The sequence below is a fragment of the Myxocyprinus asiaticus genome, chromosome 23 (assembly GCF_019703515.2).
Source record: "Myxocyprinus asiaticus isolate MX2 ecotype Aquarium Trade chromosome 23, UBuf_Myxa_2, whole genome shotgun sequence".
Classification (NCBI taxonomy): domain Eukaryota; kingdom Metazoa; phylum Chordata; class Actinopteri; order Cypriniformes; family Catostomidae; genus Myxocyprinus; species Myxocyprinus asiaticus.
The window spans coordinates 8,025,872-8,045,669 of NC_059366.1; the positions used below are offsets into that span (position 1 = coordinate 8,025,872).

Below are 19,798 nucleotides of genomic sequence, written 5' to 3' on the forward strand. Positions count from 1 at the left end.
ATAAATGACATGGACCCATTGAGAGTTAAAGGTCTGTGTCACGTTGGCATTTCTTTCAATTTGGGTGACATTGTTCTCAAGCAAATCTGGAATATTCACATTGCCGAAATAAACTCTATCCACAAAATCCGCTGTTCATAGACTTAAGCTTTGCTAGAGAAGAACCAACTGAATCCCTACAGATGGTCATTAGTTTTTAAGACAGCATGTGCATTCAACAGCTGTAAGACTTATGCAATTCGTTAACTTTAACTTGGGCCATGTGACTGTTGAGGCTAAAAAAAGACACTGTTTTTCTCCTCACACCTGTTGCTGAGTCACAGTCTCACGGACCTCTCAAGGCCCATTCCTAACAATGAATTCAGCCTGAAACCATGGCTGACATACTCATCTGTTGCCATGGGAAATCATGCACATGTTTGAGATGGTTGTTCTCAAACCTCAGAAAAACCTCTGCAAGAGTTACGGGCAACTCAAATGAACTCTGACAGATAAGGGAAATGGATAAAGCTAAAACCCAAGCTCTGCTCTTAACTGGACAGTGTTGATCAGATTTAGTCATGTCAAAGGGGTTTATTGAGCTGATACTAAATCAAAAGATATACAACTAGTATTCATGGACTTTAGAACTGATGTATATGAGATGTATGACCATTTTCCACCCTCTCTCTTAGCATTAAACCAACGCACTCTTGTAATGATACATCACTATAGCCACTATAGCTTTTACCTGCGCCACCAAAGCATCACCCTTTTATTGCTTATTTGCTCGTTGTTTTGTTTGCCTTGGGAAACAGAGTTTGGGAGGGAGTTTTCAGAATGTCCGTGCAATAAATGAGAAAAGCACTGTAAAAATGATCGGCCATGATATTTGTGCACTGTATTCCGAATCTTCTGAGGCGGTGCGTGATGGCTTTGTGTGCGGACAACATGATCACACGCGACGTGCTACTGTTTGGATGTATATTTTTAAATGCGCTGTCACCACCTTCACGAAGAGGAAGAATTACAACAATTAAAACTTTAAGTTTCACTCTGTTCCTCACACGGAGCTATCGTCTGACTTTGAAGGACTTTAAATGGAGCAAAAATGTCTTTTTTGTTTTTAGCAATTGTATTTTGTCATTACATGTTACATTTCTTTACAATAGACGATTGTGTATGATGCAAAACATTGTCGATTGATTTTTTATTTTCAACTCATTCTTACTGATATCAAGAAGGGCATCCAGCGTAAAACCTGTGCCAAGTCAAATATGCGGATCATGGATGGTTCGCTGTGGCGACTCCCAACGGGAGCAGCCGAAAGAAGAAGAAGAAGAACTCATTCTTACTGATGTCTTCAAGACCACACAAATCATTCTCTCAATTTCCACAAAATCTTAAACAGGCTGCTTTCTATGTTAATGCCTCTTCACATGTTAAATATGAAGCCAAGTGGAAAAATGTCATGTAATTTTACTTTAGTCATAAATTGGACATGGACCTTTTAAGAACCAGAGTTTTGTGATATCCGCTTTCTGCCACTCTTTCATGTTGCACTAAACTAGTGATTTCCAGTTTAGTTTAGTGAATAAGTGTAATACATGTTATATGTGAAAAACATGTGTAATGAGAATTCTATTGTTTTAAACTGTTATACATGTCCTTAAAGTCTGGATAAAAATGCATTAAATGCTTTGAGTGATTTAAGCATGTGTTAAATGCATAAAACGCTGTGAATGATATAAGCATGTATGAAGGTGATGTATGCTGTGGCATATGGGTAGAGGCTAATGCCCTATTTGTATTTTCATATAACATTAGCATCTACCATATTTCATAACACCGTATTTCATTGCTTTTTAATTTTTTTTTCATTACCGTATTTCAGTTTATTTTCTTTATTTATTTATTTTTAAATACACCATGGCCCCATCGACACCTGTTTTGTTTTTTTGTTATTTAAAACAGACATCAGAATATAACACCAAAAGATATTTTTGAGTCCTGTGTTGATTATTTTTAACTCCCCATCTACAAATTAAAAACGTCATTGCATTATTTGCATTTACAATTTAAGTCCTACTTAGTTGTTAACTGCCTCATCCTTCAATAACAGCCTTTTTGTAAAGTCTGCTTTCTGAGAGATTCACAAAAAAATAAATAAATAAAAATAAAAATAAAAATAAAAATAAAGGAATTACTTCTCCAATCACAATTCAGTATACCGGGGGCCTGGGTAGCTCAGCGAGTAAAGACGCAAGTTCAAATCCAGGGTGTGCTGAGTGACTCCAGCCAGGTCTACTAAGCAATCAGTTGGCCCGGTTGCTAGGGTGGGTAATGTCATGTTGGGTTAAACTCCTCGTGGTCGCTATAATGTGGTTCGCTCTCAGTGGGGTGCGTGGTGAGTTGTGTGTGGATGCCACGGAGAATAGCTTGAAGCCTCCACACGTGCTAGGTCTCCACGGTAACGCACTCAACAAGCCACGTGATAAGATGCATGGATTGACGGTCTCAGACGCGGAGTCAACTGAGATTAGTTCTCCGCCACCCAGATTGAGGCGAGTCACTACTCCACCACAAGGACTTAGAGCGCATTGGGAATTGGGCATTCCAAATTGGGGAGGAAAAAAAATTCAGTATACCAATAAATGTAAGAAAGAAGAACAACTGCAATTCTGAATGCAAACTTTACAATGATTTCAATACTACCTGTTAGATTTTATAACCTGAACATTCTAACAATTTAAGCCAATGGGGGATTTTCAAAATGTAATCTCCAAAAAAAACAAAAACAAAAAAATAATATATATATATATATATATAAATTGTAAAAAAAAATAATAAATTACCGTAAAAAATCCGGTAACCACGTTTCAGAATTTACGGGATGTGATTTTGATGCCTGTATTTTTTATGGTGCATTACCGTTTATTTTATTAAATGATAAACTTGATACATTAATCTTCTGAAACTGTAAAAATCTGCTTTTTACCTTATAATGTATTGTTAATCACCGTAGTCATTACAGAAAAACACATGATGACATGAAGTTCATCAATAGTGGCTCTTCCAGGAGCAAAGACCAATAAACATGTAGAGACAGTGCACAGTGTCACTCACACAAACACTAAACACCATCAGGGTAACACATGTGAAATTAAAATAATGCAGTAAACATTAACTAAACTACATCAAATATAACACAGAACACCCCAATGTACATAACTGATATTAAAAGTAAGAAGAAACTTAACTATTCCCATAAAGTATAATGAAATATGACGGGTCATGCAGGGATTTCTGATAGCGCCCGATTATTGTTTTTTACTGTAATTTTAACAATCATTTACAGTAAAAATTACATGTACTCTCTTGTTAAACATACAACATTTTTACTGTTAATAATACAGGAAATCATAATTTTTGCATCTAATATTTTTTAATTTCTACAGTAATTTAATGTAAAATTACGTCTTTTCTTTTTAAATATATTATAACCTTTACCGTATATTTCAAGGTAACTACCCGTTAGCCAATTAACGTTCTTTTACTTTAGCATTTTTACAGTCTTCTACCATTAAAATTAGCGGTTAAGGCTCTGGGTTACTGATCAGAAGGTAGGGGGTTCAAGCCCCAGCACCGCCAAGATGCCACTGTTGGGCCCTTGAGCAAGGCCCTTGACCCTAACTGCTCCAGGGGCGCCGTATCATGGCTGACCCTGCACTCTGACCCCAGCTTAGCTGGGATATGTGAAAAAAAGAATTTCACTGTATATGTGCAAACGTATAATGTGTGATAAATAAATATAATTATAATGATAAAAATTACATTTTTTACAGTGTAGGTTTATTCGTTTTGTTCTCTGACCAGGGTCTGATTTATATTTTAGGAAAATAAATATAGTGTTGCCTTGCGAGCACTTTAATAATTTCCAAAACAACCCTTACACAATACTAAACGCCCCATTTCAAGGTCTATTCTAGGGAGAGAGTGTGAGGACTGGTAACCACAGCGACACTGAAACATTTGTTAACAATTGCGGGAATAACGCTCCTGACTTAGCCTGAAGAAAATATTCATCCACACCAAAGAACAAATACTTGGGTGAAAGAACTGATCTACTAAAGTGCACGATTAGACTTTCTGTTGCATGGACTGCACACCTGAAGGCTTGGCTTTCCATTCATGCATGGCAGGACTTTTCAGTGACAGCTGCACACATACACACACGCATGCACATTGACTGGGCAAGATAAGCAGAAATCTGAACCAGCATTACTCATTCTGTTAGAACAAACACACACCCACAATTAACAGTTTGTATCTTGGCTGTAACCTGAGTCTAGTTCTTTCATTTATACTCACACAGATAATAGATAGCAACTGCAACAACTTCTCTAACTCTCTGACAATGGTATCCATAGAGCTCTTGATTTTCAGGTATTTCAGTCCTGAATGGGCTCATTTCACTTCTGTTTACCATGTTATTGTTTCTGTAGCTCAACTGTTAGCACATGACACTAGCAAAATCCCATGGTAATGGGTTCAATTCCCAGGGGACACACAAAAATTAGACAAACCCTTTAATATACAGTTGTGCTCAAAAGTTTGCATACCCTGGCAGAAATTTTGACATTTTGGCATTGATTTTGAAAATAGGACTGATCATGCAAAACAAAAATGTCTTTTATTTAAGGATAGTGATCATATGAAGCCATTTATTATCACATAGTTGTTTGGCTCCTTTTTAAATCAAAATGATAACAGAAATCACCCAAATGGCCCTGATCAAAAGTTTACATACCCTTGAATGTTTGGCCTTGTTACAGACACACAAGGTGACACAAACAGGTTAAAATGGCAATTAAAGGGTAATTTCCCACACCTGTGGCTTTTTAAATTGCAGTTAGCGTCTGTGTATAAATAGTCAATGAGTTTGTTAGCTCTCACGTGGATGCACTGAGCAGGCTAGATACTGAGCCATGGGGAGCAGAAAAGAACTGTCAAAAGACCTGCGTAACAAGGTAATGGAACTTTATAAAGATGGAAAAGGATATAAAAAGATATCCAAAGCCTTGAAAATGCCAGTCAGTACTGTTCAATCACTTATTAAGAAGTGGAAAACTCGGTCACTAATATGCATGATCAGTCATATTTTCAAAATCAATGCCAAAATTTCACAATTTCTGCCAGGGTGTGCAAACTTTTGAGCACAACTGTGTGTGTGTGTATATATATATATATATATATATATATCACTGATAATATTAAGAAACTAGATTTTTTAATTGATTGCCCATGCCCAAGTCGCAGCCAGGGTGTTGCTAGGTGGTTGCAAAGGTGTTGTGAGGTGTTTTTAGTTTGCTACTTGCCAAGAGTTGGTCTAATAAAAGATAGTGTGGGTCGAAACTTCACCAGGGTGGAATTATATTAAATGATTTATTCTTTGGAGCTGCTTCTTTAAAAAAAAAAAAAAAAACTCATTTTGTTCAAGCACCTACATGAAGCTTTTTTGCAACTGGATGTGCGCATCTATTTTTCCAAGTCAAAAAATCCCATGAGATTCTTGTATCTAGATATGACTCAGGTTCCTCCTCCGATGTAAGTCTATGTGATTGTTTTCACTCATTTGTCAGCCATCAGGCAAAAATGTCAAGTCGGATTGTACTAGCACATCTTCTCAACAAGCTGCATAGTATGAGGTACCATCAGTGGCATAACTACAGGCAGTGCAGGGTGTGCAGCCTCACTTGAGAGAGGGGAGTCCCTGACGGCTGGCTGAAAGGGTACGACTGAAATGCCCATGGGCCAGACGGGCTCTGAAAATGAAGACCCCCCCCGGAAAGCGAAAACGACTAAGGGGGGCCCGATTGGTGCTTTGCACTGAGGTCCTGAAGACACAAATGATGGCACTGGGTATCATTCATGTTCGTAGCACAAACAGTGTGGGGTGAGTTATGCACAAAACTATAAATCTAGGGGTTAGGGGTTCAGAACAAATCCCTAACTCAAAGTAGATGAGCAATAGTAATAGCTTGCCTTTGCAAACACCACTAATTAATGTTATATTCCCATATAAGTTGTTCACATTGAGAAATTGGACCTAGACATGATACGGTCATTTTGTGCAACTACATGAAATACAAATCTGCACACTCGGTCATGCTGTGGGCATATGCTGCTGAATAGGTCTATTGTGATGAAGATGTTTTTGCAGATATTATCAGAGTTCACACACTGTGGCCAATGTTGTTTTCAATATGGCTTCCTTTCTGGAATACCAGATAGAAAGAACAGACAGATCCTTTGTTACCTCCAACTCCTCCAAATTCAGATGAAATACAATATGAATTTTATCTAAATGTTACTCCATGGAAAAGAAGCATAAGTACTAAGCTCTGGGTGTGTACACTACTCTAAAAAATAAAGAATTCAATTTTAACAACAAACAGATTTCCCTTTTTTCCTTGCCATATTCCTTTATAAAGTAAATTATGTAGTAAAAAAATCACAAATTCTTTTTGAAACCATTAAGATTTTTGGCGTTGTGACATTATTTTTTTAGGATTCAATATAAAGTTTTACTGTATTACAGTAGAAAATACTCATAAATAATCATAAATAACAGTCAGAACAACAACAACAACAACAACAACAAAAAAAAAGTTTATTTTTATTTATATATTTTTTTGCAATACAGTAATGAGAGTGTGGGTAGGGGCATTCTTAATGGAAATTAAAATAATGTCCTAATCTTTAAATGTTCTAAAATTGTCTTCAAGTTCTATATGAAAAACATAATCTCTTATAAATTGTTTGATTTTGGAGTAAAATATGACCAGTACATTTACTTGACAGATTTCGTGAGTTTCACACTTTTATGTATATTTCTTGGCAGTTCAAAATAAGACATAAATCATGTGTTTTTCTGGCTTATAGTAGCCTTTTAGAAACCCTCTGTGATAGCGAGAGAGAATCAGACAACCTGACAGCTGTGATTGGATATGCCAGGCAGAACACTGAACACACCACTGACATTGCTGATAGACTCAAATAGACCTAGATTGAAATATTGCTGGAGTTACTCTATTTTACACATCATCAGTGACTGTATGACTTCTTACTACAGCTGAACTCAAATGAGCACTATAAAAATTGTTCATGGTAGACATGGAGACATTTATGGATATCTATACAGTAGATATATGTACAACATGGGCTTAAATATGAGACATGTCTCCAGTCTGGCTCTACTCTGAAAATGAATGTGAGTACAGTTTGTGACCTGTGGTTATTTTTAAACTGCAGTGAGACTGCAAGTTAGTCTGGCTTAGCCAGATTTTTGATTATCGGAATAAAGTCTAGTCCATATTGTGGTTAATTCTGGTCAGGAATTGCCCAATTAGATAGAAAGAGACTAGTTAACATGTAAAGTGAGCAACTACAGTTTATTTTGATTTTATGTGTCGTTTAGGGGTGGGTTTGTCTGAATTAGTTCTATAAAACACAGCAGCTGGTCCATAATCTGACAAGTGCCATTGCCCTTCAGACATTTTTGGATAATGACAAGTATGATCTCCTTTCTCTCTGGCACTACTGATAGCTTACAATGCGGGCAACCTCCAAAGATCTTTCTCACGAAGCTGGTTTCAGTGGCTACCGAGGTAAATTTGAGTTTAGTTTGAGCAAATTCTGTTTTTTTCATTCATTGCCATAGCAATTTACACTACACAGCTATCTGTAACCCAGCTTATTCTGGGTTGCAGATCGCAAACAGACACTGAACCAATCAGCTGTGAGTAAAGTGACATCTCTGACACTGTTAAGTCAATCCTGTACCTCTTGCTCCAAAATTAAAGCGCCCTTCACAGGGAAATGTACATATTTAATGAATTTAGATTTATATGTTAAGATTTCATATTTTACACCTATATATTAAGATATTATACTGTATTTGAGAGATCGGGGAACCTTTTATCTTTTGAGCAGCACATAAAAATGGATAAATGAGTTTATTTGCATTTCTTTACATTGGCTACTGTACCTGTATTCAGTGCCTGATGCCGAGAATATAAAAAATGAATATGCCTGTATTTTCTTATTGTGAGCCTAAATAAATTACACATTTAATTCAGTTATTTTTTCTTTCACAACAAAAATGATATTTTTACTCCACTGACCGTTATGTTTAGTGTTACAGTTTTGTTTATGGAGTAGGGTTAAAAAATATGCATTCCTGTTGACTGTATTGTATCATTTACAACTAAAAATACAACTTGTATATGGTGGCACTTTGTGGACATTTCACCTGGAAAATGGAGCTCACATGTGTCCATACATTCAACAACACTTCCATCTTCGGCCACAGGGGGCAGTGCTTTGAATTTCAATAAGCACAGACTGATTATAGCTAAAGAACATTCAACCTACTGTCGCCGAATTCACAGTGCGATTGCTTATGACCTAGCAGGGGTGATCCAGATGAACTTTTTATATGATATGGTATTGGCATATTTCATGCATATTTCATAACAAAATTGTAGTTGATAAAATAATAACACAGACACAAAACATTTTTTTTTTTTTTTTTTTTTTGGTTCTTTAATATTAATATTTATTGTGCATTCTCAATAAGTCAATGGACAGTTATTTCCACAGTGTTAACTGAACTGATCCTAGGCTAACAGAGAATAACTATTTAGTGTGCTATGGCAACAAGTGAATGCTGTACAGCCTGTTGTCAAAGCCAAGCTTCACAGAAGTAAATTATAAACCAAAATTTGACTTCAATAGATATCTGTCTCCAAGAGCATCAAAAATAGAATGGATGCATCCTCTGCAACCGAGCCTGCTCAGATCCTGTTTCACACTTGGTTGATCCAGAGAGGCAATTTGCCAAAGACAGTCTATTTTGAAGATAGTGTGCGTGATAACACTTGGGGTCAAATTATATATCATGCATGGCAGAGACAGTAAGCGGCAAAGAGAGGAAGAGAGGAGGAGGCCTAAAGAAAGAATGAATGAGAAGAATTGAGCGAGTTCAGGCGTGTAAGGTGGTAAACATTAGATAAGTTGGCCTATTTCTGGTCCCCTCCTTAAAGAAATAGTTCACTATTTACTTATTGCTCACCCTCATGTTGTTCCAAACCTGTATGAGTTACTTTCTTCTGTGGAACACAAAAGTTTAATTTTTGAAGAATGTCCTGTTAGGATAGACTGAAATTTAAGTCGTTCTTCACTGAAAATCTTTACATCCACCCTAGCTCTCCTTGGCATGTTCATGAGTGTTTACAGGAATATGTGCTGTTTGATTCATTAGAGTCAGATAATTGCAAGGAAATGGTTCTCAACTGGCTCAATGATCAAGTCACAGCGGTTAACAGTCCACTGGAGGGGAAGATTATCAGTGAATAACGACTTCATTTACTGTTCTGTTCTTTATACTAAGACATTCTATGAATTCAAAAGACTTGGATTATAGTACCCGTAGTGTTATGGATTACTTTTATGATACTTTTAAGGTGCTTTTTTCATGGATTTTAATCACTGGAGTCTTATAGGTTACTTTTATGCCGTCTTTATGTGCATTTTGGAGCTTCAAAGTTCTGGCTACCATTCACTTGCATTGTATGGACCCACAGAGCTGAGATATTCTCCTAAAAATCTTAATTTGTGTTCTGCAGAAGAAAGTCATACACAACTAGGATGGTATGAAGGTGAGAAAATGATGAGAGAATTTTCCTTTTTGGGTGAACTATCCCTTTAAGTTCTAAGCAAGAAAGAATGTCGAATGGGTTTGGAACGACATAAGGGTGAGTAAATGATGACAGCATTTTCATTTTCTCGTAAACTATTCCTTTAAACATGCCACTCTGTGTTTTGTGCTTTGGGCTTACACGTATGCTGTGCTTAGATACAGAGCCACCTCAAAACCTACATTTACAGACTGGCTGCCAAATGTCTTCAAGGGGGAAATTAAATTAGCCAAGCGAATCTGCCCTTTCAAATATTTAATATTTGAGAGTTGATGAACCTGCCCTTCTAGAAATACCAAGTCATGCAAACTAAAGTGGTCAAGCTGTGTTTTGGAACATGGTTAACCAGCTCATCCAGGTATCTGGCATAGCCAAGGTGGTCTACTAACTTTAATCAGGTTGGTCTTGGGCCACTGGGTAGTCCTGCTGATTAACCAGCTAAACCAGCAAATGACCATAAATGACCAGCTTCAATCAGTTAGAAACCTTGTAAAACCACTTACCATCACATGCTGGTTTATCAGAATTTTCCAGCACATTCCATTGTGGTTTTACAAACAGTTCAAATAAGTTTTTGCGTCTAAAATGAATGAGTGTGTGAATGTGTGTGGAGAAAGGAGAGGTGGGGTTTGCTTACAGTTAGAAGATCATTTTTAGCTAAACATCCTTATTTCATGTCCTTGCAAGCACTTTAATGAAGATTGTGATTTTATGTGATTCTAATATGTGATCCTTTTGATGCATGACTTTTATCTGACTTTTGTGTTGCTTGTGAATTTCTCCGAGAAGAAAAGACAATTTTCCATAGTAGTGCCCATAGAAAAAAATATTGTGGTGATCCCATGGTACAGTGATAGTATCAGAAAGTAGCCTAATACCATGGTTTTTTATTATTTGTCATACATACTGGTACTGTATGATTACCATATGACCATTTTCACATACTATAATAATAACATGGTACTCCAAGGTACATCAAAGAATAACATGGGGTTAACATCATGGTAATGTCTAAAAATGGTTATTCCATGGGACGTTTTTGTAAGTGTGGAAAATCCAGTATCTATCTAAACTAACCAATTGTACTTTGGAATACTCTGTACATGGGTGAATCTTGTCTGGCCTGTGTAATATTTCTCCTCAAAAACCAAAAATGGGGAAATGTGCTTGTTGAAAATTAAATCAATCAATCAATCGATCAATCTATCTATCTGTCTGTCTGTCTACTCTATCTATCTGTCTGTCTACTCAGTCAATCAATCTGTCTGTCTGTCTGTCTACTCAATCTATCTGTCTGTCTGTCTGTCTACTCTATCTATCTGTCTGTCTGCTCAATCTATCTGTCTGTCTACTCAATCAATCAATCTGTCTGTCTGTCTACTCTATCTATCTATCTGCTCAATCTATCTATCCGTCTACTCAATCTATCTATCTATCTATCTATCTATCTACTGTCTATCTGTCTATCTCACTCAATCAATCTGTCTGTCTGTCTAATCTATCTATCTATCTGTCTACCCTATCTATCTATCTATCTACCCAATCTATCTATCTATCTATCTGTCTGTCTGTCTATCTATCTGTCTACCCAATCTATCTATCCATCTATCTGTCTGTCTGTCTACTCAATCTGTCTGTCTGTCTACTCAATCAATCAATTTGTCTGTCTGTCTAATCTATCTATCTACCCAATCTATCTATCTATCTGTCTGTCTGTCTACTCAATCTATCTATCTATCTATCTATCTATCTATCTGTCTATCTACCCACCCAATCTATCTATCTATCTATCTGTCTACTCAATCTATCCATCTATATATCTATCCATCTATCTACCCTATCTATCTATCTACTCTATCTATCTATCTATCTATCTATCTATCTATCTATCTATCGTTCGTATACTTTAGTTGCTGCTTCACAGGCACATCTTCAATGAAATACACTGTTTACAAACCCTTGACGTTTACTGCTGGGCGCGTGAGTCTGAGAGTGAATGTGTTCGGCCTCCGTAGACGCGGAACTTCAACACAGAAAGTGAATACGACACACATTAAACGGAGAATCGGACGTGAATCTCCAGCATTCAGTGAAGTCACAACCCGTGCAGGACTGTAACTGGGAACGTGTGAAGTCTTTCAGAGTGAGTATATGATCTTCATCGATCACTTTTAACCTCCACTGACAGAGACGGTGCTAAAGCAGCTACCAAGTGTATTCATATGGGTGGGCTGTCACTACACGAACTGATCGCATCTGCACAAAAACATTACAGTTTAAGAGGTTAATAATTGCATATATGCGATCCCCATACTCTGTAGATTACTGTGTGTCGGTGAAATGAAAGCAATTTAAAACAGTCGCTATTAAGTTGCTCATGCTAAAGCTAATACTGCAGCAGCTCGTCTCAGCTGAACCAGATGCTGAACATAATGAACTCTAGATCTTTCACATGTCTTATAATTAATCTGTTTTGGACCTTTGTGTTGTACCCACTTAATATTATACCTGTGAAGCAGTGCAATCTTTGTTTAGCTGGTTCTGTTTAATTATATGATAATGATAAAACCGCAGTAAAGATAGTTTGCGGTTCGATATTCAGACTTTATCTGCCTATAAATCCGCCGTGTGCTGCTGTAGACATGTAAATAATATCTCCTGTTGTGTTCACTATTTGTGAATTCATATGACGTGGTCCTCCGGTCCATAATCGTGTTTTTTTTCATAGCGACTCTTCATTTTGAAACGCGTATTGCTCAAAAGTTGTACACCAACAAGAGTGAAACCACTTTCATCTTAACCAGTCTTTTTTCACAGCAAAGTTTTTGTCTGTCAACTCTTGTTAAGTCAACACACAGTGAAGCGTCAAAGTGCTGATGGTGTGAGACAACAGAACTCATGGAACCTCTCTCGTCCAATCAGATTCAAGGACCGGAACTAACTGTTGTGTATATAAGCAATCAAATGCTTATTACTCTTAACAGTGGCCACCCATATGGGTTATACTAGGTTTAAATTGATCTTCATGATTTATGAAATGTTTCACAGAGCTGTTTTAGTCTTTTAACTCTTGTTTGAGTTCTTGACTTAACTGCTCACCAGAATAATCTGTGGTACAGGACATGGGAGATGATCTTCTTGTTTCACACTGATAAATTTCATAGGCAAGGACAAAACTGGATTTATGAAAACTTTCACAAAATGAGTTTACTTATTTACTTGGCTTCATACATGCTTGCATTTTGAAATAAAAATGATCTAGCCATAAAACGAATAAAATGCTAAGGTAAAAAAAGAAAATAAAACAGACCTCCAAGTCATATTGTGTTCAAATAAACCTTAATGGCATGAGATTTTTTTAATTTTTTTTTAAACAGTCCTACGTTTCTCTCTCAATCCTTGTTTAGTTCCCTTGAGTCTACAACTTCAAGGCCTAATCAGTTTTTAGACTTTGACAGGCATTTATTGGGCGTACTCAATATATTGAACGTTTTTTTCAGCTATACATGCAACATGTTGAAAGTGCAGTGTGCTTTGTTGTGTGACTTGTAAACTATGGTGTGTATTTTTATATGCACATTTTGTGTTTACAGTCTATCATGTACATTGCATGTACTGTATAATTTTCAGTGAGTGCTTTGTGCATTAAGTCTATTTTTATCATTTTGTCACTTCATGGCTACACTGTAAATAAACAAAATAAAAAAAAAAACAAAACAATTGCAGCTGTTGTTGCCAGAATAATTATGTAAAAAAATACAGTAAAAATGTTAACAACTTTACAGAACAACCTGTAAATTTTACAGTTCAAAACTGTTGTAATTTACATGACCACGCTGGCACTGTAAAAAAAAACAAAACAACAACAACAACAAAAAAAAAACGGTTCCCGTGGATCCTTAAGTCTTAAAATGTCTTAAATTCAGTTTTCGCAAATTTAAGGTCATAAAAAGTCTTAAATATCTTAAATGATACAACAAAAGTCTTAATTATCATTTATAGAGGTCTTAAATTTGAGGGTGAAAAGACAGGAATCTTGATATGACCTAATGTGATTATCAAACGTCAGAAGATTGTGATCTGATTTAATAAATGCATGTGCTGCGTCCTTCACTGTTGTATTTTCTCCAAGCACGCCAGGTTGGGGGCAGTTTGCAGTCATTTTGGTCATCTGTTTGAATGAGAAGCTGGAAGCAGTGAAGATCATACATTTCAAAATAAGAGTCGAGGCGTATTTCAGCCTTTAAAGTTAAAATTGTGCTATGAATCAAATCTTTTTCCTTCCTCCCCATCACAGGAAGGAAAGACTAAGAACATTTAATAAAGGCTACCAGTTTTAAACTATTGGCAGATTAATTGCCTTTCTTTCAACACGTTATAGTATTAGCAAAGTCCTATATTAGTCGACCTCTAATTTGTATTTATTTATATAATAGTGCATAAACCAATTTTAACATGTCTTGAGGATTTTTGTTGTGCGCACGTCCACAAGCCCGCAACGCCGGACCTGTATTAACACGTGTTGGTCAAAGAATAGATTAAAACAGGGGTGTCAAACTTAATTTCAGCCTGGTCACAACAGGGTTTATTTGTGCCCTCAAAGGGCCTGTTGAAAATGTGGCACCAGCACCTGCTTTGGTAGCACCCATGCAAATATTATTACATGTTATCTGCATTGAAATGGACATTTGACAGTACAGCATTGATTTTGAGGTTGGGATGCAGATGAAAATGTATATTAACAACAGTAACATCTGTGGAAAAAATGAACATCTAATTTGTATATGGTTAAATTGAAATATTCTGACAGATTTAGGGGGCTTTCACACTGGGCACGTTTGCTGCGGTCAGATTCCGAGTGTGATTGTTCCTGGTGTCCCCCACAGCGTTGGTCTGGTTTCACACTCACTTGATTCTATCGAACCTCGGTCTATTTGCGTTCATCTTACGTCATCACAAACAGGCATGGAGAACACAACGCGACTCATCATACTTTTTGGTTTTTTGTTATTTTGGTGCCATTATGCACAGTAGAGTAAACGACAAATGTGTATATGTGCGCTTCATGGTGTAACTCATCAGATGTCCAGGGGAAGGCGGCTTGCTGCTGTTCGCAAACAGCGTTTTTTGAGGAGATAGCTGATTGCAAGGAATTCATTTGCATCTTTGTTTACACTGCATGCTTACTCACGCTCGTGTCCAAGGTGAAGATATCGCCACTGTCATCTCCTATTATACCCTATATTTATTAGTCGAAACTAATGATGTCATCATCGGCTAAAATGCATGCGCAGGTTACTTTACTTCTTGAACGAGTGCGCACCTGAGTCCAAGTTGCTTTCACATTCACGCGAATCACGCTACAGTTCCATTGCAACCGAACTCAGACCACCTCCTACAGGTAGTCTCGGGTTCGGTACCGCGGGGCACTCCCCGGTCCGCATGACAGCTTTCACGTTACCAATTTTTCATGCGAACCGTGCTGTGTTTCAAACTAAACTGCCAGTGTAAAAGCACCCTTATTTAATCAGGCTCTTACTAATTAAACTACAGTCATGTCTTGGAATTTCTGAATGCAAACAAAACAACTTATATTTCCTACAATCGGAGAGCATTACAAGAGAACAGATTTACACAGATGGAAAACTGATAGCGTGGTCCATAATTATGAAAATGCACCATAGTTCTTCCATAGTTTTATCAATGATATTTGTAATAGTTCATATAACTGTTTTCTTTGTCAGTGCCATTTAGAATGTGGGGGCTGTTTGTTTAAAACTAGTTTCATCACCGAGTCATAAGAGTTTTGTAACATACAATTCTGTACCGCATTCAAACAGGTTTCGCAATCTCCGCCGCAAATCTTACTGGTTCACAGGCGCATTTAAAATGTGTCTGTGCGGTTGAGACAAGTCCACGAATTACTGCACCTGCTCTGCGCTCGTGCTGCTATGATTAAGCCGTGTTGATAATTGACCCATGTAGCGCTGTTTCATTCCGCTTTTGAAGTGAGCAAAATACGCTCCAAAACATACAGATGACAGGGGAAGGCTCATTTATATTCACGAGGAAAGCGCTAACTTATTGTTCAGTGAAACGTTGCGATCCCCTGCCATCCTACGTTTCAGAAATGAGCTCTCGGGCCACTTGAAATGAAGCGAGTTTGACAGGTGTTGTTATGTGGTGACGTCACTGTAAGTAAGTGCGTGTTTTGTGTGTGTGTGTGGTGGGGTCCCTTTCGCAGTGTAGAAAGCACACAGCTGACTGAGGCTGGCAAGCGTTATATTTCATGTTTTGATAAATGTACTCACATGGAACTCCTCCAAACTAAAATTGAGTTTATTATTATTATTGTACCTCATATATTGTTATTACAAGCCAAACTCTACCTCACTAGCCAGTGGGAGGCTCATTTTCTGTAGTTATGTGCATTTTCACAGAACACATGACATCAAAAGAAATCATAAATGTGCATTTTATGGGTTTCATTTCAGCAGAAAAGTTGTACAAAAAAGGAAAATAATATGTTGCCATTTGCCTACTGTATCATACAGGGTTTCTGCTTTCATGAGTATGGACATTTATTTAGAAAATGTTCTTTCAATACCTTCATGATAAAAACCCCACAACTACTTCCATCCTTTTGGTTTGAGTGCTGAATTGTTGTTGGATTCCATCTCAGGTTACACCATTCTTTTCTGCCAAGAATGTTGCAGCGCTTTTGAAAGAACCTACTAAAGTTGTTACAGTATTGTTAAGTTTTAGTTATGGTTTTATGAAATGCATGGGCAACTGAAATGTAGAAGTACCTAAATCTTTCTCCTGCTTTCTTTGATTGTGTTTCCTTGTTTGTTCCAGAAGGATCTATTATTGAGACTTCTTTGGAAGCAGCATTTAGAAACTGAGAAAGGAAAAATAGAGATTTCATAATTACATGTTGTACAATGTAAATAAATGGTGACCTGCATTTAATACATGAGGGAGCTATTTTGACTTGATCAAACCCTAAGTAGGGCTGTCACGATTATGGAATTTGGCTGACGATTAATTGTCAAACAAATAATTGCGATTATGACGAATAATCGTCTGTTTAGGGCTGCCACGATTATGGAATTTGGCTGACGATTAATTGTCAAACAGATAATTGCGATTATAACGAATAATTGTCTGTTTTAGGGCTGTGACGGTTAATTGTCTCGTTAAGAGTTTTCATGATTAATTGTCATATAATTGTCATTTTTTTAAGGTGTGCTTTTTTCTGCATGTGTGCTTCATACACCTTAAGAAGTCATTTTTACATATTTAACTTCAAAAATATAAATCAAATAATAAAATAGGGATAAACTATGATTTCCTTTTAAGGCTTTAAAAACTTAAAAAAATAAATATCACAATATTTCTAAATAATTAAAATATGTCTCTCTTTTTGTTCAACTTTAGTTTTGGTCAATTTTACATTTACACTTGTTTTTTGAACTCATATTTTAGAATTGTTTTAATAAAATATAATTTATATATATATATATATTTACATTATATTTGTTTTATATTATGCAGTAGTAAAATATTTCTGTCCTAATTTCTTCACTTTCACACGTTATTTTAATGCTCTGATTAAACCCACGAGCACTTACTTGTAATGAAGCAAAACCTTTGAGATTTCATTTAATAATTTCATTACTTTACAGAAATAGAGTAAGCGTGCGTCACTGCATGTCATTAACACAGCGTGTATGAACCAGGAACATTTGCCACTACGCAATCGTTTAAAGTGAAACTGGAGCGCTTTGCGTTCAGTATCACCGTTTATACTTGTTTGTTTATATTTTCGTGGGAGTTTGACGCAAGCCTTTGCTGACAGTGCAGATCCAGACCGGAGCTGGTTGACATCCACGGCGGCTCAGTGACACTCGGAGTTCAACTGAATGACACACAAACGGGCTGTGCATGGCATTTATACAGTATGTTCACTTTAAATTCCCTTTTTTGTGCATTAAAATGTGATTGGAGTTACAACGCCCAATATTCGCGGTTGTCTCAAAAAACTGCGGTTAGATCAAATAACCGCGATCAGACGGTTATTTAATAATCGTGACTGGCCTAAACCTAAGAACAAGTTTTGTTGATGTAGCCAAATGTAGTCAGGTTAATTTGAAGCATGATAATTAGGGACAATAACTGCAAATTACATTATTATTACAGAGAAAACGGTAGCCAGTGTAATCAGGATTAAATACAAAACTCACCACCAAGCTCCAGTGTGCAGTGTGTACATTGAGGGCCCCTACTGCTCCATCAAAGTCATCAAAATTCACCTGCGTTAACAACATACAGGATATTAAATATGACTTAAAATGTGAATAAATGAATGCATGAATGAAGCAGATTTATACATACAGGGTTAACTGTTAAAAACAACCGTCAGTCAGGAAATGTAGAAATTATTATTATATAATATTATAAAACATAGTATAATATTTACATGTTTGGGTATCCAAATGACATGCATTGGCAAACAAATATGCTGCTGCTTTAGACATAAATGATGCATATTTTTAATATTTACAAAGTCCTCACCTTTGACATCAAGTTCCTCTTTAGCATTTTATCTGTTCCTTTCATTATTACACCGACAGTGTAATGACTAATAATAAAAACTCTCTTCGCTGCCTCATTTTGAATTTTTAACAGCCGAAGGTAGTATTCGATGTTCTGCGTTCATGGAACATGCAAAAAAACCCCAAAACAACAACAACTCTCAAAACCACTGAGCTCGTCCCATCTGAATTTGAGGGCAGTGCAGCGATGATGGCTTCTTCAATATTTGTCTCCCAGAGAGCATGCATCTGTAAAATGTTATTTTCATGTTTATTTGATCATGTATGTTTGGATTATTACATAAAAGAAACACACAAAAGAAATGATAAATACCTTTTCTTGGGGATCTTTAATTGCAGCAACTTCAGACCATTTCTTAACCTGTTCGCTGTTATCAAATTGCTGAACATCCTTCTTGCATACATTTGATGCCTTTTTTGCTTTTGGTTTGGCAAAGGCTTGGACATGTTTTTCACTTTTGATCTTTAAAACAGATTTGTTTTGTGTTCTGTCTGCATGTTTGATTTTCTGCTTTTTTGGCACAGGCATGATTACAGGGACACTGCAGTACTTTGACTTTGTTGGTATCAAGTCTTTTTACCCACTGCTCTTCAGTTAACTCAAGTGCTTTCCTTTTCCTTTTTGCTTGTGAAAGTTTTGATCCAAATGACGGACCATGTCCAATCATGTGTTCCTTGTATCGTCCTTTTAAAGATGAGTGAAGTCTACAGATAAAATCTGCTGGCTTTATTTTCCTTCTTCTTTGCAGGGTTGAAATTGTAACATTTCTGGCCTTCCACATCTCTTTCTGTCCTTGTTAGAGCCAGTTGTCCTTTGTCTTTGAAGACTGTAGTGTACACCTTTGTGTGAAATCTTTTTTGGCAATTTCAAGCATTGCATAGCCTTCATTCCTCAAAACAATGATTGACTGACGAGTTTCAAGAAAAAGCTGTTTCTTTTTTGCCATTTCTGACCTAATAATGACCTTAAGACATGCCAGTCTATTGCATACTGTGGCAACTCAAAAACAAACACAAAGACAACGTTAAGCTTCATTTAACGAACCAAATAACTTTCAACTGTGTTTGATATAATGGCAAGTGATTTTCTAGTACCAAATTAGCAATTTAGCATGATTACTCAAGGATAAGGTGTTGGAGTGATGGCTACAGGAAATGGGACCTGTCTAGATTTGGCACCTGTCAAATAGTGATGGTGATGTTTTTTACATCAGTAATGTCGTGACTATACTTTGTGATCAGTTGAATGCCAGTTTGGTAAATTAAGGTACCAATTTCTTTCCAAAACAGCAAAATCTGTACATTATTCCAAACTTTTGGCCACCAGTATAAATGTTGTCCTCCACATTGGTAAGCATGCCTTCTTTCTTAAGAATATCCAAAGCCTCTTCTTTGACAATGATATGACTTTATTTAAACCTTTTAAAAAATATTTGAAGT

General features: G+C 36.6%; 1 protein-coding gene across 1 annotated transcript in view; it reads left to right on the forward strand.

Annotated features, from left to right (window-relative positions):
- The first annotated feature begins 11,723 nt into the window (after positions 1-11,723).
- The window catches only part of LOC127413934 (calcium uptake protein 1, mitochondrial), a 98,228-nt gene continuing 90,153 nt past the window's right edge, over positions 11,724-19,798 (forward strand). The window contains exon 1 of the mRNA XM_051651514.1: positions 11,724-11,883. The gene's annotated coding sequence lies outside the window, so the exon portion shown is untranslated. The remainder of the gene's footprint in view (positions 11,884-19,798) is intronic.